General features: G+C 37.4%; 1 protein-coding gene across 1 annotated transcript in view; it reads right to left on the bottom strand.

Annotated features, from left to right (window-relative positions):
• PPARG (peroxisome proliferator activated receptor gamma) overlaps positions 1 to 23,113 on the bottom strand; it is a 152,465-nt gene that overhangs the window by 118,879 nt on the left and 10,473 nt on the right. Inside the window, exon 2 of the mRNA XM_049861982.1 lies at positions 9,497 to 9,573. The gene's annotated coding sequence lies outside the window, so the exon portion shown is untranslated. The remainder of the gene's footprint in view (positions 1 to 9,496; positions 9,574 to 23,113) is intronic.

Genomic DNA, 23,113 nt, shown 5'->3' with positions numbered 1-23,113 from the left:
GTATTCTGGTCTTTATGCACCTCTTTACCACAAAGAATCATACTTCTAATCAAATGCCCAGAGGCCATGAGCGCAAATTATCTAAATATAAATAAAACACTTCTTTCCTGACTGAGACCTCATCTGCCAAGATTCCACTCAGAATGCTGACTGATATCTACCTGTTGCTGTTGAGTCGATTTCAACTCATAGCAACCCTCCAGGACAGGGTAGAACTGCTCCATAGGGTTTCCAAGGACTGGCCGGTGGATTCAGACTGCTGACCTTTTTGGTTAGCAGCTGAGCTTTTAACCACTGCGCTGCCAGGGTGGTTAAAACTCTGTAAGTACAGAAGACTGTATGTAACCCAAGTGGCGATACAGCCTGTGACTGGACAAATAGAACTGCTAAAGTAAAACTAGAGCAGTCCAGGAGTAAGAGCAAATTGGGCTATAACATCCAGTTCCCTTCTCTTTTACGATGCACGTGATTGTTTCCTCTCTGCCTCTCATATTTTAAATTTCATGGTATTCTCTTTTCAGCATAATTTGCAGGTATACCATAGTAAATTTATCCGTCTTTGAAAATAATACTGTGAGAGCACATATTTTGAAAAACGCAAATACTTAAAACAGAATGAACTTTTAAGGGAGAAAAAAATCAATTGATACAAGGGAAATTCTGGTGGCGCAGTGGTTAAGAGCTATGGCTGCTAACCAAACGGTCAGCAGTTCAGATCCACCAGGTGCTCCTTGGAAACCCTATGAGGCAGTTCTAAGGGGTTCTATAGGGTCGCTATGAGTTAGAATCAACTCAACAGCAATGGGTTATCTTCCTTCAAATTCATATTTCCACGGTATGGCTGACTCTATAAACTGTGCTGTTATCTTGACTCAAAACCCAGGATAAGTGTACAGCTTTCACTAAACATTCAGTTTTTCAGTACTTGGTTGTCCTGCCAATTATTTCCGTTTCTACCCAAGAATCAAACAGCTATTTATTAAAATGTGCATTTTTACGTATTCCATGTGAACAAATACTCTAAATATCTACCTCAAGGAACGGGAAGACCAATGATAATCTGCAAACTTGAAGGCTGGTAATGAAAAGAGAGACAAAGACATGACCAAATCACTAGATCAAGGTAAAATCTGCTAACAGTGAAATGAACAACTCTGGCCCTAACCTCTAATCAGAAAGATAAGAATAAATAGTAACCCTGAAAATAGCAGTAAGTAAAAGTGATAATACTCTGGAAAATATTATAATGCATAAAAACATATATTTGGACAAATATTCTTGCAGTCAATTTTCTCATTTATGAACACGAACCAGGGATGTCTCTGTTGATTTTGTTACAGCTGTAACTTTTCCAGCCTCTGAAGTATTAAAGTTACAAACTGGCTTGCTGTTTGAGTGGGCTGGAAAAACTGTACTTTTATCACTGAACTGCTGTAAATTTAAATTTGTTTCCTCTAATTCTCAGATCATTTTGGCAGAATACTTCTAACTGAAAGTGCAATAAACTATATTGTCATACTTTAGGGTTTTTACAACTTACTCTACCATATCTGGGGGAGGGGAGCTAGCAAAAACCCATAAGGAAGTAAAAGGTATTACGGTGACATTTTGTAACCTTTATCTGGCCCAAAGACCACAGAAATCATGTGTTTATGATGGGAAGCATTGCTAAATTTTGGTTGACTTCTTGTGGTTTTTTTCCCCCCGTACCATCATTCACTAAATCTGCTCATTTTTCTTCCACAATACAAAACACAATTTTTTAAAATAATTTCTTTTAATGAATTAAAAAAATTTTTTTTTTAATTTTCTTGGTAAAATTTAAACAATGGAAAACTGGAATACTAATTAATTTTTAAGTTACCACAAAAGGTATTTTTGAAAATCCTATGGTTTCTGTTAAACGTCAATTTACAAGCTCTGTTTCCTTTTTACAAAAAGTCAACATAGTAACCAAATGAAAAAAACTGATTAAGATGATACAAAAGCAAGGGTAAGTGACTATCTTAATAAAATTGATGGGTCCCTGAATGGCCATGGGAGGGGCTGAGGGATCAAAAAGGAGAAGAAAAGAATGAGAAGAGTACCACATGAAGCTTCTTTATTGGCTTTAATTCAACTTTTATTCCTTTAATAAATACTTACTGAGTAGCTGTTCTGTGTCAGGCATTGTGCTCAATTCTGGACATACAATGGAGACTAGGATATAGTCCCTGCCCTCAGAAAAGTTTACAGTGAGTAATATTCAGGGTGGCTCAAACTGTTAAGTGCTCGACCGCTAGCTGAAAACTTGGAAGACAGGCCTGGCAATCTGCTTCCAAAGGGTCAAAGTTTTGAAAACCCTATGGAACAGTTCTACTCTGCACACATGGGCCACCAGAATTAACTCGACAGCAACTAACTTGAATAACAACAATGACAGTATATTCAGACATTCTGAGAGGTGATTTTTAAAGAGGGGACAAGGAATACATTTAGAAATTTTGACTTATGGACTTAAGTTCTAAACATTTCCTTTGAACATCTGAAGGCATCAGTTCTAATTGTAGTTATTTTTACAAGTTCCTTTGATAATAAATCTATAGATTGCCATATCTATGTTAACAAATCAAAGTTGTCCCATTCCATGAGGCTTAGAAAGTTGAACATCGGAAGGATCTTTACAGGTCGATTTGTCTAACCTCAATTTACGGCCTATCAGTTTGCTGTACGTGGTGGCTCGTGTGTCGCTATGATGTTGGAATCTATGCCACAGGTATTTCAAACACCAGGAGGGTCACCACGGTGGGCAGGTTTCAGCAGAGCTTCCAGAGTAAGACAGACTAGGAACAAAAGCCTGGTGATCTACTTCCCAAAAAAGAAAAAAATTAGTCGATGAAAACGTTATGGATCACAACAGGGCTTTGAGTGATATAGTGCTGGAAGATGAGCCCTCAGGCTTCAACAAGAGCTCAAACAAACCAACATTTGTGAGGACGGTGCAGGACTGGGCAGTTTGTTCTGTTATACACAGGGTTGCTATGAGTCAGAGCCGACTCAACAGCACCTAACAACAAATTTACATTTGAGAAAACTGAGACCCCAAAGAGGGAAAGTGACTTGATCAAGGTCACTTAGCTGTCAGGTTGTTTTCATTTTTATGAGATTTCTTCCAAGAACAATATAATTTTGGGGGTATAATTTTAACTAGTACTTCTGTAAATCTACGTGTCACTGACACCTTTTTCATTCATTCTCCCTCTTATCTCCACAACACAGTTGCCAAGTTAGCCCTGTTATTCTTTCTACCAAACTGGTGGCAGCAGTATCTTCTCACAGGGTCTGTCTCTTTTTAGTGTTTATTCTGAGAGACTTCATCCTTACACTGTTTCCTCATTCTCCACTGATTTGCACTCCTTCCTGCTTTTCTTTACTCAACTGCTTCAGTTGTTGTTGTTGATAGGTCCCATTGAGCTGATTTTTGACTCATAGAAGACCCCATGGGATAAAGCAGAACTGCCCCATAAAGTTTCCTAGGCTGTAATCTTTATGGGGGCAGGCTGCTAGATCTTTCTCCTGTGGAATTGCTGGGTGGGTTGGAACCACCAACCTTTCAGTTAGCAGCCAAACACTTAACCATTGTGCCACCAGTCACTACCAAAAATTCTCAATGGTCTAAAATTACTCCTTCACCAAACCAAAGCCAAAGCCACTGCTGATGTTACTCAGTAACACGGGGTCGCCATTTGTCAGAACTGGCTCCATAGCAATGGGCTTGGTTTTTGGTTTTTTACTCAACAGATAAGGAAATTGAGGTTCAGAGGTTTTAAGAGATTGCTACGTAACAGAAGAGGGGTAACTGGAACGCAGGTATCCTACTCCCAAAACAGTGAACTTCTCTGGAATACTTAGTTAGGGGTCTTCCAAAGCATAAGTGGAGGTCAGTCTTAGTAAAAAGTTGAGTATTAAAGATCTTTATAGTAACAGGAAAAATCATTTTCATTATTTGTATGTACTTATTAAAATACTTTCTGAATAATACGCCTCGTATTTCCAGAGAAAGTAACAAAAAAAGATTTTGTGGTTAGTTATGACACATTTCTCTGAATACTCCTAACAGATTGCTAAAAAGCTTAGGTCTTGTCACTTGTGTCTATACTTCAGTGGCTACGTCTGAACACAAAGTGCTCTCAATTTTACGACACTCTCTGGAAGAAGTTCAGTAACACATTGTTAATACTCTATTCATACAAAATGATTTCAAAGCTCCATGGGAATTTAGATTTGCACAAGTTATTAGGATGTGACCTTTCCCTTAGATTTCTTATTTTAGGATCCACTTAACATGGTATTTTCCCAGTGGGAGCTGCTGCACTTCCTCCACAGATAAGAAAAATAGCAATCACAAATTATAGTGAGTAAACGTAGGGAAACATATATTTCTGTGATGCAGGCAACACTGGAATCTTAAAAGGAGACCACACTACGTATTCCTTGGGTTTGAGAGGAAAGCCATGTGGCTTGTTAACAAAAGTCACGCCATTACGGTATTTCCCTGAAATTTATACCTAATTGTTTCTTGTCCCAACTACCAAGTCTTGTGACTTTGAAAGTTTATTAAAGATGTTGACGTCACTAAACTTCCTATGTCCTGTCTACAGGGAATATAAAGGGTGAAAATATTAAACTTTTAAAAATTGAAATTATTTCAGATCATAAGATCTGGGCTGAATAACAAGGAATTCGTGAGCTTAAAAAAAATAAAAAGACAAAAACAAAACTAGAATAATTTGAAAGAGTTTCATTTTATGCTCCATGGAATGATAGTAGCTTCCAATTTTTTTTTTTTTTTTCCAATTATTGAGCTTCTATGTGGTACTCTGGTAGAATTTCATACATATTATTTGTAACATATAATTTATTGGAAGTACCCAAAGAATCAAGCATGCTATCGATAGGACTATTGAGTTCATTATTGCCATTTAAAAAAAGAAGGCTAACAAAACGGGGGAGGGGGGGAGGAAATGCAGATATGTACAGTTTTTTCAAACTAGTTTGCTTTAATTAATAACTCAGTTAAAACTGGACAGTCAGAGAAATTACTATGAGGTAGAAATAATATTCCAATAAGCTGAAGTTTTCCTAAGATAGAAATAAAAGAAGAAATCTTCTCTGGTGTGTTTTCTTAATGCCTCTGTCGTGCGTACTGCAGTTTTCTGCACAAATAGGTCCCTAATGAAGAATTTTATATAGCGTCAGTTAATGAAAGCTTTAAAATTAAGAAATTATAAAAAGCAGTTTTTCTTATTTGTTCTTATGTGAGTGACAGTACAGGAGAGTAATGAAAAATTAAGAATATGCCAAATGCAATTTTCTCTATCTTCTCTTTTCAGACATTTTTGTATAGTAGGTCTTATTAAAATCATGGCTTGAGAACACTGCATTTAAATTATTACTCAGGAATCTCTTATCAAGCCCCTCCCCTCCCCGTGCATTTTGTAGTTTAACAAGCTATGAATTCATAGTCTATCACAAAAGTTAAGTTTTTCTTTCAGGCATAACTTTTAGGAAGCAACCCTCTACGTCTTAAAGCTAGTGACCCTCGTTCTTGAGTAAATATAGTGCCTGTTGTAATTGATTTATACATTTTTTTCCAGAAAATATGTAGTCAGACGCAGCTAGGTTTTAAAGCATTCTTTTTGAGTGGGAAGAGAACTTAGAAATCATTGATGACAATCCTTAATTTTATAGACAAGCACTTTGAGAGTCTGATAGCAATGTATTTACTTTCTCAAATACTACTTAGACATATAAAGACATGTATGTATCTGGATTAAGAATTAGAAGGCAACATGTAGTAATCAAAATAGTCTGAATAGGATGTTAAGATTATAGGTAATGTTTTTCTTTAAAATGATCTTTATTCTTCGGATTACATTGCCTATTTAATATTTAAAACACTGTGTTGTAGTTAAAAGCTCCAATCTATATTTCACATCATAAAAGTAGGTTAAAATGTATACATGGTAACAAGAATTGGAAGAAAATATGCAGAAGTAACAATAGTCGTTTTTGTGTTAAGAAGATTGTGATTTTTTTATTGCCAAAAAATTTTCAAGTTTTATTACTTTTCAGTAATAAAAGCGTTTTCAATTAACGTAAAATGAAACAAATCCAACGACCAAAATCTCCGAAACAAAAGTAATTTATGCTAGTTCCTAACGTTATTTCTAAACGTTCCACCTACCTGGCCTTTAAGGTTTTAAAAGCAAACACTATCTATATTCTAACCCTGAAGGCCTGAACTCATACGTAGCAGTATAGCTAGGCACTGAGAGCTTATTTACAGAGGGCAGGACTGAACTTTGCATGTGAACACATACAGAAAATGATAAAGATCATTGTGTCGTATTAGTAATTTACAGAATTGTGATTTGCTCCACCCAGTACACCTATAATTGAATTCCTCGGTCATAAAATCATTGGGACCAAACAAGTTCAGATATCTTTTATCTAAAGCCCTTTTTCTCCCTTACGATCAGTTAACATATTTCTTGTGTGTAGCTTTTCTTCTTTTTTTATAGATTCATTTGTCTTAGTTTTGAATTAACTCCATAAGCAGCTCTCCCAGTCACCCCAGCTACAGTGTTTCCTATATACCAAGTTTTTTTACTTGCACAATTTATGATATGGGAGCCATATAAACTGCCAGTTGGTAAATGAAGTCCAAGGAATCAAGTCTACACTAAAAAAAAAAAAAGTTCCTAAGGATAAATGCCCCCAAGCAAAGATTCTCCTCATAGCTTGCACCCTGGCAAAGACGTAGAACTGAACTACTGAAGACTTTTGTTATTTCTTATTTCTCTTAAAGTGTGTAAGCTAGTGTCGCTCACTAAAGGGACTGAGCAGGCAAGAGAGTTGCCAGCAAAGAAAACTCCAGGGTCGAATTCCAAATACTTAACATTTCGTTTTTCATGCCAAAATGCTTGAACGCAGACCCAACACTCATTTTCAGATGTCAAAGTACATACCTATCCCTTGCTTTGTTTTTCGAGAGTTTGGTCCTTCAATTTTTAATGACTTTAGGCCATTCTAAAGTCAAACTGATTTTCTAAACATACCTAATGCTGTCATTGATTTTCTTTAAGAATCAAAGTTCCCTTAGTACTACCTGAATTCACTGAGTTCTCAGACATTTTACCTAAAAACAATATGACCTCTAGTCTCACCATTCAAATATAAGACTTTCTACTCTGTCCTATAGGGTCACTATGAGTTGAAATCAACTCGATGGCAATGGGTAATTTTAAGTTCTTGTTCAGACGTAGTCTTGGGCAATGAAGATCGGTGCAGCAAAAGATTATTAATAAGAACTTTCACAGGAGTCCCTGGGTGGCACATAGAGTTAAGTACTCAGCTACTAACAGAAAGGTTGGCAGTTGGAATCTACCTAGAGGTGCTCTGAAAAAAAGCCCTGGTGATTTACTTCCAAAAGATCACAACCATTGAAATCCCTATGGAGGATAATTCAATGTGACTTTTTAACCTTTTCTTTGGCAACAATTGAGGCTTAAAGAAGAGCTCCAAAGATAGGAGAGAGAGATCCCAGATACCCTTCCCCCAGCCTCCTGTACTCTTAACATCTTGCAGCCATAGTACAATTGTCAAAATAAGACATTAACATTGGTACAATGCTAATAACCAAACTACTTTTTTGGGATTTCACCAGTTTCCATTAATGTCCCTTTTCAACTCCAGGATCCCACATTGTATTTAGTTGCCCTGTCTCCTTAGTCTTAATCTTATTTGTCTTTTAGGTCCTTGACACTTTTGAAGAGTACTGTTCAGGTATTTTGTGGAATGTCTCTCTACAATTTAGGTTTGTCTGATGCTTAGGTTGAGGTTATATATTTTGGAGAAGGATACTACAGAAATGGCGCGCCTTTCGTAAACCCAAAGCCCACTGCAGTCGAATCGATTTTGACTCATAACGACCCTATAGGACAGAGTAGAACTGCCCTGTAGAGTTTCCAAGGAGCACCTGGTGGATTCAAACTGCTGACCTCTTGGTTAACAGCCGTAGCACTTAACTACTACGCCACCAGGGTTTCCTCAGAGCATTGTAGCAGGGGATAAATGAGGTCAATACGTCTTCTGTCAATCTTGACCACCTGGTTAAAGGTAGTGTGGTTTCTGCGAGGATTCGTCACTGCCAAGCTACTATTTATCCCTTTGTAGTTAACAAATGTTTTGGGGGAGATACTTCAAGATTATACAAATATCCTGTTTCTCCTTAAACTCGTCCACCAATTTTAACATTCATGGGTGGATCTTGCCCACAGCAATGATTGCTCCAGTTGTGATTTCTCACTGCACTCCTTCCCTTTACACTCATTCACTGGAATATCCTTCTGTAAGGAAAAGGACTCCTTCTCCTTCCATTTATTGGTTCAGCCATTTTCTTACAACAGTTTGGACTCCTGTATATTTAAGTATTTTGGGGTTTATAGTCTAATACTATAGGGATTTTACTGCTCAAATCATTTTAGGTTTGGCCATTAGGAGCTCCTACAGGTTGACCCTTGTGTCTCTTTTGACATGCCCATCCTTTCTTCTCAGCACATTCTTATTTCCTGGCACCACCAGATGCTCCAGGCTCATGTTTTCCTTGACCTCGCCTTCTTCAAGGACCTCTGATTCCTTTTAATAGAAAATGGTATTTGGAAAGCAGGATCTGGTTTGCTACTGGATTGTAACTGCTACTAGGTCCTCTCAGCAGACAGAGCTAAGATATGTATACACATACTAACCATGTATATACACACATGTCTATATTAATTTCTTTACCTCTCTGACAATTCTTCTTTCCACACTGTAGAATTTCGTTCATCTGCAGATCTCAGGAAAATGGGCCACCCTGTGACTTTTGAAATTAGTAAACTACATAAAACTTTAGTGACTTACTACCCTTCCCCCAATGGTGGACTTCCCAGAACTTTAACTGGAGCTCCTGAAGTTACAACACAACCTAGTCTTCTACCAGTAAGTTAGTACCAGGAAGGATGTCATTTTAATGCAGGGTACTAGCTATAGCTCAGCAGTTCTTTCTCCTAGAATGGAGAATGTCTGGCATATATAAAGCTACTTTCTCCTTTGTGACCAAATTAAAAAAAATAATAATAATTACAAATACCATAGCAATAAAAAATAATGTACTTATAACTATTATCTGGGTAGAAAAATAAAAGGAATGTAAAAGAATTATTAGAGATTTCTTTTTAAAGATTTAAGCTATTTCCCAAATTCTAGGTCATTTTCCTATCTTTGTTTTGTCTTAGGCAAATATGTTATGTAGATGTCTTCAAATGCCTGGTAAATTATATACTAGAAAGTATTCAGATAGTCAAAATAAAAACTATCCAAGAAATTATACAATAAGATACTGTACAGAATTTGTATGTTCTCTTAAAAGGATACTTACACAAATTCAGAATAATAAATTCTGATTTTTGCCTACCGTTTAAGGGAGACTCTTGATTGAGAAAATGGCCTTCTGGTTGTGTATCTGTGGTTTACAGCTGGCTTCTTTCAAATCTGAACAATTAAAGAGAAACAAGATTTTAATATACACGAATATTCAAAATTCTTGGACAATCTATGCTGCCAAAAGGTACATGTACAAATGCATTTTATTTTCTCCGTTAGATTTCATTCTGAGTGTTTGCTGTCTCTGAGCCCACCTACAATAATTCGCATTCTGTAAAGGTAACCAACAGACAATCAAATGACTCATCGTAAATCCTGCAGGGCTGGAGAATCATAATATTATTTCACAAAACAGACACATATTGTATTCTTTTCACCAACTTTCCTAGTCCTGTCACTGATCATGAGTCAAGGTCCTTTGTTCTCATCCATCTTTTATGTCAAGTCAATAATGCCACATTATTGCATAAACTTAGAAACTAGACTCTAAAGGGATTAATAAGGAGCCCCGGTGGCACAGCAGTTAAAAGCGATCGACTGCTAACCAAAAGGTCGGTAGTTTGAAACCACCAACAGCTCTGCAGGAGAAAGATGTGGCAGTCTACTTCTATAAAGCTTACAGCCTCGGAAACCCTATGAGGCAGTTCTACTCTGTCCTATAGGGTCACTGTGAGTCAAGATCAACAGGACGGCAACAGGTTTTGGGCTTAGATGCAACACATCCCATTTGGAGCAGATTTTTAAAAGGGAAGACCAAAGAGCAGATTGCCTAAGTAAATGTGTCTAGGTCTTAGAACTGACATCCTTGGCCCTTATGAAGGGCCGGGGATCCTAGAACAGGTCTACATTCTATAAAGACAAAACATCATCTAGTGCCAACAGACTTATCTTCAGGGATTTACTAATTCCAACATCCAGGCAAGAACATTCTGTACAGTAAACATACAAAAATATCTAATTTTTTATCTTTTTAATTCTGCACCTTTCAATTTAGATTAAAAAAAAATAAACTGTCCTATTATCTGATACATGATATAAAATTTTTTTATTTTATTACCTGATACACGATATAAAAGTAGCAGACCACCAAGGATGTCTTTCCATTTTTAAATTTCTAATACATAAGAATAAAAATTACAGCAAATGTATTTTGTTTGTGAATTTGTTTCTCTAGCATTGTTCAATACTTCAGCTTGAAATCTGAAAATCTCTTTAGATTCAATGTCAATCACAGCACTAAAATTTTTGCTTTTAGCGTGGGGCATGTTCTTCCATACGAAATAGCTAATTTGCCATTTTTTTGTGTTTCCTGGCTATGATCGTTGGCCTGTCCCACAGCAATTTACATAAACACTCTCACTTGTTAGTCAAAAATGAAAAAAGCATCCATACCAAAACTCTAGACAATATATTATGTGTATAATATATGAGAAATAACTTTGCTCATACTGGATTGCCATTTTGACTTTTTATATTCACGGCATCTACAAAAAAGGGCTTAAATACGTGAAAATAAAAGGGAAAATACTAATAAAGAAAATCTTGAACTAAATATCTGAAAATTTCGAGACTGTTGATTCTAAGTTAAGATTAGGTTACAATGGATTTCCTTGATACTCCTCCCAATTTCCCTTTGAATATGAATTCATGAAGAAATGGACAGGAAGAAAGTAAAGACAAAAACCTGACAAAAAACAAAGAGAAAAATCTCAGCCCCACTATAAATAAAATGCTCATTAACAAATTCAGCAGTATATGAAAAGAATAAACAATCACAGTTAAATTGATCTCAGAAAGGCAAAGAAGATTTAGTATCAGGAAATCTGTTAAAATAACGTATCACAGCACTACGCAAAATTTTAAAGGGATCATATAATTATCTCAAAAAATGCAAGCAGCAAGGAAAAAAAACCCCTCCATAAAATTCAACATCCATTCTTGACAATATTTTTTAAAAATAAACTGAGAAACAAAAGATCTTTCTTTAATAACAATAGTTGTATAGAATTTACAACCAATACCATCTTAACTGTGAAATACTATAGAACTTCCTGACATGTGTTCTATAGATAACTAGTTCCTTAAGATTCCCTGAAAGAAAAGGTTCTATTATAAAATGTGTGCATATATCATTCATATTTGGAAATTAATAAAGTACATTAGCATTGTATTTACTCTGGAAGCCCTACAACTAAAACAAAAATTACCATAAACAACTTGCATAACTGTTTAGCCCAATAGTTCTCAAACTTATTTGAATCCTTGTTTCTTCACTTCCTATTATTTACTCTTCAATCCACTTTACTGTGATTTTTCATCCCCACCTTTCTACTGAAACTCAAGGAAAAGTTACAAGCTGTCTCCTTCTTGCTAAGTCCATTAGTCTTCTCTTGATTTTCATTGAATATATTCAGTGGTATGCTGGTAAATGTTTAACAGCTGCCTCTCCTGGAAAGGAGGTGGAGGAGAACTACTCTGATTTGTAGCAATTGCCAATTTCTGTGGTGTAAATACTCCCACCATGACTGATTTCAACATGATGCCTCTGAGCACAGTGTTGGGAAGAGATGCCACAGTAACAGAAGACATTATACAGTACTTCCACCATAAAGACACAACGGACATGAATAACCTCAACAGCGTAAAACAACAAGTCCTTTGGCTTGGGTATCTACGACCTTTTTATTTAATATAATTTATTTAATTGTAAGCCTATATAATTAAATTTTTAATAGTGAATTTGTTTAACAATTGACTCACAGAAATCCTGAAGAATTTACAACTAAAACGCAATAAAAAAACAAATTCTGAAAACGTAACAATTGGCCCTCATGAGCTGGTATGAGATGGCTCCAGCACACCCATCTCTGCCTCTGCAGCATTTCACATTTTGTCCATCCTCTCTTGAAACTTTCTCCTCCCTTAGCCACATGGAAACCAAAACCGATCAGTTGGCTGTGGAGTTGGCTCTATCTCATAGAGTTACTGAATATAAATTAAAGATGTGTGATCTAATTTACCTCGTCACGAGTAACAAGAATAGTTACTTTCAAGTTGTGTACTACTTACATGACCCAAAAACCCAAACCCATTGCCATCGAGTCAATTCTGACTCATAGCAACCCTACAGGACAGAGCAGAACTTCCACATAAGGTTTCTAAGGCTGTAAATCTTTCTGGAAGCAGACTGCTACATCTTTCTCCCACACAGCAGCCAGTGGGTTCCAACTGTTGATCTTTTAGTTAGCAGTCGAGTGCTAAACCAACCACTTGAGCCACCAAGGCTCCGTACTTACAAGACCTATAAACTGATTTTTGGTGAACTAGAACAGCTACAAATTTAGAGCTAAGCCATTGTTACACCTGAATCCAGTTACACTTGTGTAGATCTGATTGTTAAATGTGGAATAGCAGTGGTTGCGGTGAGGTATAGGCATCTTGTTCTCATTCCCTGAGAAGTTAAATACTGGAAAGTCAGGTTCTTGTTAAAGATTGCAAGACAAGGTGGCTGAGTTCAGATTGCCTGGATTCAAATCCTAGTTTTATCACCTGGCAGGTTACTTTAGCTCTCTGCACCTGTTTCTTCATCTGCAAAACAGAGATAACAGTGTATACCTTATATGGCTGTTGGAAGAACAAAATGAGATAATATATGTAGTCTACTTAAAATAGAGCCTGATACAGAATAAGCACTCAATAAACTATTACTATCAATAAATAAATGGCTTTTTTGGTGCTTGAAATAACTAAGGAATAGCCCTTTAGAAGGACAATTAAATCATATATGGGCACTTCTAAGGATTTAAACTGTGGTGTAGACTACTGGGTAGATTGAATGGAAAGAAAGCATTCTCTAAACAAGAAATAGGATGGTTACATTTGTAAGTCAATTATAAACTAAATTATTCCAGTAGAGTAATATTACTTCAAAGAAGTCACAGTAGATAATTAGGATTAGAAAGTAGGGTAAGACCGTAGATTTGAAACATTAAAACAACTATTATTTAACAATGTTCTAGGCACTAAGAATACAGAATGAACAAAACAGACAAAAATTCAAGATCTTGTGTAACTGCATATGATGTTGTTTTGCGCTGTTGAGTCGATTCTGACTCATAGCAACCCTGTGTGACAGAGAAGAACTATCCCATATGGTTTCCTAGGCTGAAATCTTTGTGGGAGCAGATTGCCAGGTCTTTTCTCCTGTGGAGGGGCTGGTGGGTTCGAACCACCTATCTTTCGGTCAGCAGCTGAGCACTTAACCTTAGTGTCACCAGGGCTCCTTGTAGCCACATATAAACCAAAAAACTCACTGACATCAAGTCAATTAGATTCCAACTCATAGAGACCCTACAGAACAGAGTAGAACTGCCGCATACGGTTTCCAAGCCTGTAATCCCTATGGAAGCAAACTGCCACATGTCTCTCCAACGGACCAGCTGGTGGCTTTGAACCACTGACCTTCTGGTTAGCAGCCGAGTGCTTACACACTACTCCACCCAGCCTCCTTATAACTTTATAGAGGAGGGTGTAATAAAGAATTGGAGTCCCTCAGTGGTGCAAATGGTTACCTTGCTCCACCCCTAAGTGGAAAGTTGAAGGTTTGAGTCCACCCAGAGGCTCGTTGGAATAAAGGCCTGGTGATCTCCTTCTGAAAAATCAGCCACTGAAAACCCTATGGGCCACACATGAGGGATCAGCATGTGTTGACGTGGACTCGTCAGCAACTTTTTTTTTTTTTAAACACTGAATATATCTGCAGTATTTTTTTTATGGAAAAAAGAAGCTATAAAACTAAGGACAAGTAGGAGTTACCTCAACAAGCTAATATGTTCTACTGTGGTTTATAAGTCAAGGTTTATTAACCCTCTCTTCCCAATGTGAGGATTAGTGATTCAAGGTTTTTTTTTAATCAATCAAAACCTGTTTATAAGTGATAAACAGTTTTGTCTCAGAAAGAGCAATATAAGCATTTTGTCTGCATTAAATTCAGAATACAAATATCACTACTTAATCATTTGATTAGTAGATAAAAATGTATTTCATTTCCATATTATAGTTAGAGAAAATTGTGTCCCCCAAAAATGTGTGTTTACTTGGCTAGTCCATGATTCTCAGTATTGTATGATTGTCCACCATTTTGTCATCTGATGTGATTTTCCTATGTGTTGTATATCCTACCTCCATGATGTTAACGAGGTGGGATTAGTGGCAGTTGTTAATGAGGCAGGACTCAATCTACAAGATTAGGTTGTATCTTAAGTCAATCTCTTTTGAGATATAAAAGACAGAATTGAGCAGAAAGACATGGGGACCTCAGACCACCAAGAAACAAGGGCCAGGAGAATAGTGCGTCCTTTGGACCCAGCGTCCCTGCTCTGAGACGCTCTTGATCTGGGAAGATTGATAAGGGCCTTCCCCCAGAGCCAACAGAGAGAGAAAGCCTTTCCCTGGAGCTGGTACCCTGAATTCTGATTTCTAGCCTCCTAGACTGTGAGATAATAAATTTCTCTTTGTTAAAGCCATCCACTTGTGGTATTTCTGTTATAGCAGCACTAGATAACTAAGACAGAGATCTAGCCAAAGAGAAATGTTAAAATTGGGAAACAGAGAGGGAAAGGAAGAGAGCCATCAGAGGGACAGAAACAGAGAAAGGAAGAAAGTGACAGTATATAGGAAACATGGGAAGTGAAAAAAGGGAGGGAGATGGAGTAAGAATCAGAGCTAGAACAACAACGGAGGGAAGGGGCAGAGGGGAGGAAAGTAGAGGGGAAGGAAGGTAGGAAATGAGAAGCTCAGAAATCCTGGTATCGCATATTTAAGCTCAGCTATTTTTATTCACTTAAAAAAAAACTTTTTTTTATTCACTTTGGACATAAATATCAGACACTGTCACCATTGATATTTTAAATATTGTTCAGAAATTAAGAAGCTACCAAAATTATTTAGCCAAAAAACTTTCACATTAGTAATTACATATAAATGCCACCTTAAGTAAACTATCTTTGCTTTTCTTTAAAGCCACATTTACCCAGCTCCTGTGCCTGTGCACCTACTGATTCCAATTTAAAATGCTTTGTCCACCATCAGCCCACATTCATTCAACAACATTCAACAAGTATTTATTGAGCACCTACTATATAGCAAGTACTGTCAAAATTTTACACGGATTTTTAATGAATAGTTTTTTTTTTAATATGCTGTTTTGTGGAAACCCCGGTGGTGGTGTGGTTTAAGAGCTACGGCTGCTAACCAAAAAGTTGGCAGTTTGAATCCACCAGGCACTCCTTGGAAACCCTATGGGGCAGTTCTACTCTGTCCTATAGGGTCGCTATGAGTTGGAATCAACTCAGTGGCAACAAGTTTGGTTACATGCTGTTTTAATAATATACAATGAAAATGGGCTGTTTTAATAAAATATTCTACCAGGCTTGACGCAGAACGAGTGGAAGCCTCCTAATAAAATCAGGAATCTAAAAGCAGCCTGGCGAAAAAGGTTGGATATACTGAATGAATACTGTAGTTAACCTTTTTCTTCATCTGATAACATGAGCACTAAAATAATCCCTCTGAAAGTAATGCCCCATATTTGAGTTAAAAACACTCTAGAATTTCCCCAAAATACAGTGAGCATAGAACTCTTACAGGAGTCTAAATCCACCAGATTCTCTAAAGGGCAATTAATCTGTGATCATTCTAGCTGCTAACTGTTGACAATAACACTTGATTAAGTTCTGAATAACTAAGTCAAATAGCTTTGAGTAAGTTTTTTGAAATTCCACTCACACCAAAATGGCATTCCAGACACCCCCAAATGGGTAGTCACGCTTGTCCTTGTTCAACCACAACATTACATCACAGGAAAAAGAACAAATGATTTAAAGATCAGCAGCGTGATTGTGATTTACGTAACTCACTTCTGCAGAAATCTGTATTACTCGTGAAAAATATCACGTGAAAGAGGAAGTGACTTCAAATATTAAAATTGGAATAAATAACAGCTTAGGAGGCATTACAGTTAGTACTTCTTTAAAAAAGTACGGGGGAAGCAATTGCACAGATCTGTTTAAAATCCAACTTGCATTCAAATTTAGGCAAGTACATGTTCTGATGAAAATGGCCAGAAACTTGTGATATGTCGGTGTTCTGATACAGTTATCCACTAAGTTAATATTACAGAGTAGGGAACCATAGCAACTTGGAGTTGGAAGGGACTTAATAAGTCACCTAGTTCATTTCTTCTTGACAGATGGTCCTTCAGGCTCTGCATGAATATCTCCAATGACAAAGCACTAACTTTTTCAAAGAGCACCCTTTCCCATTGTTGGACAGCTATAGTTATTAGAAGTTCATTGCTCCCTTTAACTCCTAGTAATGCTATGACAGAAAAGGACTGTCTACTAGACAGTAAGCCCCTTGGGACGGGCCCAATCTGTCTTGTTTACTGCTACAGTCCTCGCAGACACAGTATGTGGCACATAGTAGGTACTTCTTAAAAAAAATAAATACATGACTGCCCCACTAAGCCCAGTCCATTTATCCTTTAGGGCAGTGGTTCTCTAACTCTGGGGTGAAGGATAGTTTTTCCTTTTCTTTTCAATCTATTGTGGACACCTTTATAAAATACAAAATCATGTACTTCAGTGTTATAGCAATATAAAAGTTTTTAAATGCTTGTTCACAAATCTGTGCTTACCTTGTGCCAAACCAGTAACTAAGAGCTTGTGGACAGCATCAATCTATAGACCAGATGTTGAATATCTCACTGCTTTAGAGCACCTCTCACATCTGCCCTTCCTCTTCATTCCAACAAGCCCTCCTCACGTCATGGCCAGATTTTGCAAAAGCCTCCTAACTGCTTTCCCTGCACACTGCTGTTAAGCTGCTGTTGGGCCCAACTCATGGGAACCCACGCACAATGGAACAAAATGCTGCCCAGTCCCACACCATTCCCATAACAGGTTGCAGATCAGACCATTCTGATCCATAAGGTTTTCACTGGCTGATTTTCAGACATAGATCGCCAGGCCTTTTTTCCTAGTCCGTCTTAGTCTAGAAGCTCCGCTGAAACCTGTTCAGCATCACAGCAACGTGCAAGCCCCATGGACAGATGGGTGGCGACTGTGCATGAGGTATACAGTCCAGGAATCAAACCTGGGTCTTCCCTGCATACTTATGGCAAATTCATCTTCTGATTAAATCATTTCACTCCTCTTCCTAAGACCTGGACTCTCCCCATGGCTAATAGGATAAAACCTATACTTCTTTGCCTGCCCTCTAGACCCTTTACATTTTATTTAGAATTGACATTTCCAACCATATTTCTCACTACTCACATGTACAATCCACTTCAAACACAAGTCAAAAAAGTGTCCTCCAACGCCATGCTTATTATCTGTTCTAGGCTTTATTTTCTTACAGTGGAAATTCTTCTCTTTCCTCCTAGGCTATCTCAGTTCCTGAACTTTTTTTTTTTTAATTTTAGCTATTTTATTTGTCAAATGGATAATTCTTTTTTTAATTGTTGTTAAAGATATACACAGCAAAAATATACCAATTTAACAATTCCTACGTATAGAATACAGTCACATTGATCACATTCTTCAAATTGTGCAGCGATTCTCACCTTCCTTTTCCGACTTGTTCCCTGCATTGGGATAAAATCACTTTGCCCTATGCTTCCTATGTAATCTTTATCAGTTTGATTCCATATAGGTAGTTCTTTAAGAGAGCATAGTGCTCACAGCAAACATCTTTTACTAGTTAACCCAGACTGTTGTTTGGTTTAAAGATAAGGGAATATTTTCATTTCAGGTTTCAAGGCTAAAGATTATCTCAGAGCAACAGTTTTGGGGGTTCATCCAGCCTCAGTGGCTCCAGAAAGTCTGGAGTCCCTGACAATTTTAAATTCTGTTCTACATTTTTTCCCCTTTTGATCATGATTCTTCTACAGACTCTTTGAACAAAACAGTCAGTAATGGTAACTGGGCACCATCCAGTTCTTCTGGTCTCCTGGCAAAGGAGGCAGTTGTTCATGGAGGCAATTAGCTATGCATTCCATTTCCTCTTCTATTCCTGACTCTTCTTGCTCTATTACTCTAGGTGAAAACAGACTAACTGTTGTACCTTGAACGGCTGATTATAAATTTTTAAGGCCCCAGACACTACGCAATGAACTAGGAGGTAGCAGAGAAGCACCAAAAATGATATTAGGACAATTAAATTGGGATGTCCCATGAAACCATGACCATAAACCTCCAAACCAAGAACCAAATCCATGAGGTGTTTTGTTATACATAAGCAGCCCCAGCAGCTACTCTTTTTTTTTTTGTTGTTGTTGTTATTGCTATAGAAGAAGATATCTATCACACTGCATTTGTCACTTCAACCTATTACAGGTGTACAATTTAGTGACGTCAGGTACACTAATAGGCTGTGTATCCATTACCCTTAATCAACACAATTTTTCCATTAACAGAAACTCAGTGTTCTATAAGCAATAACTTTCATCTTTCCACCTCCCTCTCCCTCCCCTGGTAATCACTAATAAACTTTGGTCTTGATACATTTGCCTGTTCTTATCTTTTTATGTAAGTGAGGTCGTACAATATTTGTCCTTTTGTGATTGGCTGATCTCACTCAGCATAATGTCTTCAAGGTCCATCCTTGCTGCAGCATGGATCAGGACTTCATTTCTCTTTCTGGCTGAGTAGTTTTCCATGGTATGTATGTACCACATTTTGTTTATCCATTCATCTGTCGATGGGCATTTGGCTGTGATGAACATGGGTGCACATGTCTGTTTGCATCACTGTTCTCAAGTCCCTTAGGTATATTCCTAGCAGTGGAATTGCTAGTCAATCCCTGAACTTTTTAAAAATTGCGGTAAAAATCACGTAACATAAAATGAACCACTTTAAAGTATACAATTGAGTAACATTTAGCACATTCATAATGTTTTGCAGCCATCATCCCCATCTAGTTTTGAAATATTTCATCACCCAAATGAAACCCTGCAACCATTAAGCAGTCACTACTTCTTTCCTCTCCCTCCCAACCCTTGGCAACAACTAATCTACTTTGTCTCTGTGAATTCACCTATTCTGGATATTTCATATAAATGGAGTCATACTTTGATTCCCTTCTGTTCCTTTTCTATATGCTTTTGTTTTTTTTCCTTCAAGTTACCCCGTCAATCCCTAAACTTTTGAAGTCTAGTTCAGTTCTCACCTCCTCTACTAGGCTTTTCTTGGCTATATACTTCACTCCACACTGATCTCACCCTTCTCTGAATTTTATGGCATTCATTTTCTGCCTTACTTATTTTAGCTCTTACTTATATACTGCTTTGAACTGTTCACATACTGCTTTGAACTGCTAGTTAACTGTTCCAATGTTATACCTTTTTGATTTATGTAGAGTATAAACTCCTAGTTGTAGGTGCTTTAACCTGTCCTATAGGGTCGCTATGAGTCAGAATTGACTCGACGGCAGTGGGTTTTGGTTTTTTAACCTGTTACAGTGGAGTTGACTCTGACTCATAGTGACCCCATGTGTGTCAGAGTATAACTGTGGTCCATAGAGTTTTCAGTGGCTGATTTTTTTGGAAGTAGATCGCCAGGTCTTTCTTCCCAGGTGCCTCTGGGTAGGCTCGAACTGCCAACCTTTTGGTTAGCAGCTGAGCGTGGTGACCATTTGCACCACCCAGGGACTCTGTAGGAGTTTTAATGTCCCCCCCTTAATGCCTACAGCCTACTTGAACACGTGTGCAATTTACTGGGTCAGTGATATATGAATGAATAATAAATTGAGGAATAAAATGATGCCTGGATAATCAATGAGAGAAAGTTTCAAACTTGCTTTATATCCTTCCTTCTATCCTGCTCATCCTGCTCTATCTTCCTTCCATTTTACTTACCTCTGTTGCTGCTTATGTCTAATGGGGTACTTCTTTGGTCTAGTAAGAGATGAACAGGTGTGGCAGGAGGAGGATAATGGCAGGTTGCCCAAGGGTGGAGTGGATGCAACTTCCCTGCATTGATCTTTCACTAATAGATTCCGACCTTCGTTCTACATCCACAGATGAGGTCCCATCAAGAAGAGTGGGTGTGCAGGGATGTCACAGGCCATATCAAAAAGGCTCATTCATTTGCTTTGCTTTTATATGTAAATCAATTTCTTTGCCTGTTATTTTGATTCAAAGTTGTTTAGAAAACGCCTACCTATCTTGCAAAAGGAGATTAGCTGTTAAATGATTACAATGGTAATTACTGTGATCACATATGAAATGGCTGAGTGATGCGATTATTTTATGTATAACACACAAAGAATAGGTCAAAACTTGTTAATGTTCTATGTAAAACCTTTGAAAGGGAACCAGTTTTATTTTCTTCGTGAGTAATAAGTCTAAATAACATTTTGTATTGTACATCATTATAAACTTTTCCCCAGCTGAAGTACTAACAGAATTGGTTACAGTCACCATTGGAAGCCTCCAAACAAGAATGTAAAGCAGTGCTCAGGCCCTTAGGCCACTGAAAACCTGTTCTTCTGACCAGAACAACTAAAAGATCCGCCATAGAATGCCGAAGTCTATAATTAACATTTTTTTCCCTTTCATATTCCATTTTACCTACTTTGGAATAACTGAATGGAAATCTCTTCTGCCATTAGTTTCATATTACTAAGTACCACTAAAAATGTTACATGAACTAGAAATCGACATCTTAAAGGGCAGTTTAGGGAATTCCCTGAGAATGTGGAGAATAGTAGCACTGATAATCTCATACAAGTGATATTGAAAAAGCACAGATTTGTTCTCAAAATCAAGCCAATTTAAATGTATTTATTAAGTATTTATCAAGCACACAGTCCCTGTGCAATAGGCTATAAATTGGGGAAGGTACGCAGTGCATATACATAAGAAAAATAAGAATACACAATTCCTGAGCCCTGGTGGCAAGTGGTTAAAAAGTTTGGCTGCTAACCAAAAGGCTGGCAGTTCAATCCACCAACCGCTCCTTGGAAATCCTATGTGGCACTTCTACTCTGTCCTATAGGGTCGTTATGAATCAGAATTGACTTGACAGCAACAGGTAAAATGGGTAATTATGATTTACTTAGGCTAAGATTAAAACTGGCTTGCATTTAGCCAGTTTTAATTTGCATCAATTGGTCTCAACCCACCTGGAGCAAAGGAGAATGAAGAACACCAAAGACACAAGGTAATTATGAGCCCATGAGACAGAAAGGGCCACATAAACCAGAAACTACATTAGCCTGAGACCAGAAGAACTAGATGGTGCCCAGCTTTGGGTTATTACCATTTTGTTTTACATTTTTGCTTGGTGTAATTTTTTTTTTTTTTTGTAAATAAAGTTATAAACTACATTTACTTGGATAACACTTAAATTATCCAGTACGAGAACATCTGTAACATAAATAATCCCTTTGCAAAGTGAACAGTCTCACCTTGCCATTTGGACGTTCAAGAATAATACCACCTTATTAAAAAGGAATGCATCCTTCAGTAATACCTTTGTTAATGGGATAGAAATAATATAATATGTATACATAATACATAACATATATTATAACCTAAAATAACATAATAAGTTCTAGGAATGACATTCGAGGACACTGATTTTGCCCCTACCCCACGCCCGACTCACAGATCTCACGAGTCCCTGCTGGCCTATCAATCACGCCACGTCCTAGCACTGGCCATTGCTATCACCTCCTCAGAGACACCGCCTCTCCCAGTGAAAAACTTTCTTGTTAAGATAACAATAACCACAAGCTCCAGGAGGGATGGAATTTGTCTGTCTGGTTCACTGCTTTATCCTATTACCTAAAACAGGGCTTGGCACAAAGTAGAAGTTAAGTAGGTATTTGTTGAATAAGTAAACCTCCATTTGAAAAGGAGCTTTGTTCTCAGGCGATTTGTTCTTTGTATCGTTGTATCCAGTTTAATTGAATAGCCACACATTCTAAAAGCTGAATTTTGGTAGGTGAAGTTCACCTTGGCCTATATTAAGGAACAAGGAGCCCTGGTGGTGCACTGGTTAAGCATTTGGCTGCTAGCCAAAATGCTGGTGGTGTGAACCTACCAGCTGCTCTGTAGAAGAAAGATGTGGCAATCTGCTCCTATAAAGATTACAACCTTGGAAACCCTATGGGACAGTTCTACTCTGTCCCACAGAGCCACTGTAAGTCAGAATCAACCAAACGGCCATGGGTTAATTAAGGGGCATCAGAAACCAGTGAGGCAGAGAGAAGAAATATAGTATCACTGACATGAAACTTATAAAAAGCTTTAAAATTTGTTTATTTAAGACAAAAGTCATTCTAAGACATCAGGCTGATAAAAGTTTCTCCAAAGAAGTCCCAAAGAAAATGACAAAAAAAAAAAAGTATAACATGTTATCTGGGTCAAAGACTAAATCACTTAATTCTCCCGTTTGGAATGTCTTGAACAATCCAATAGAGAAGAGGAAAAATTAGTTAATTCAAATGTTATTTCTCTCTCTGTATATATGTGTGTATATATATATATGCATATTCATATATGTGTGTGTGTGTATATACACATATATATTTAAATGTTACAATGTCTAAACGAAATCTGGGAGACCTCTACTCATTTGCT

This window comes from Elephas maximus, chromosome 20 (assembly GCF_024166365.1).
Source record: "Elephas maximus indicus isolate mEleMax1 chromosome 20, mEleMax1 primary haplotype, whole genome shotgun sequence".
In the NCBI taxonomy this organism is placed as follows: Eukaryota; Metazoa; Chordata; class Mammalia; order Proboscidea; family Elephantidae; genus Elephas; species Elephas maximus.
Note: the sequence above shows the minus strand (reverse complement) of the source record. Positions and strands in the feature narration are given on the sequence as shown.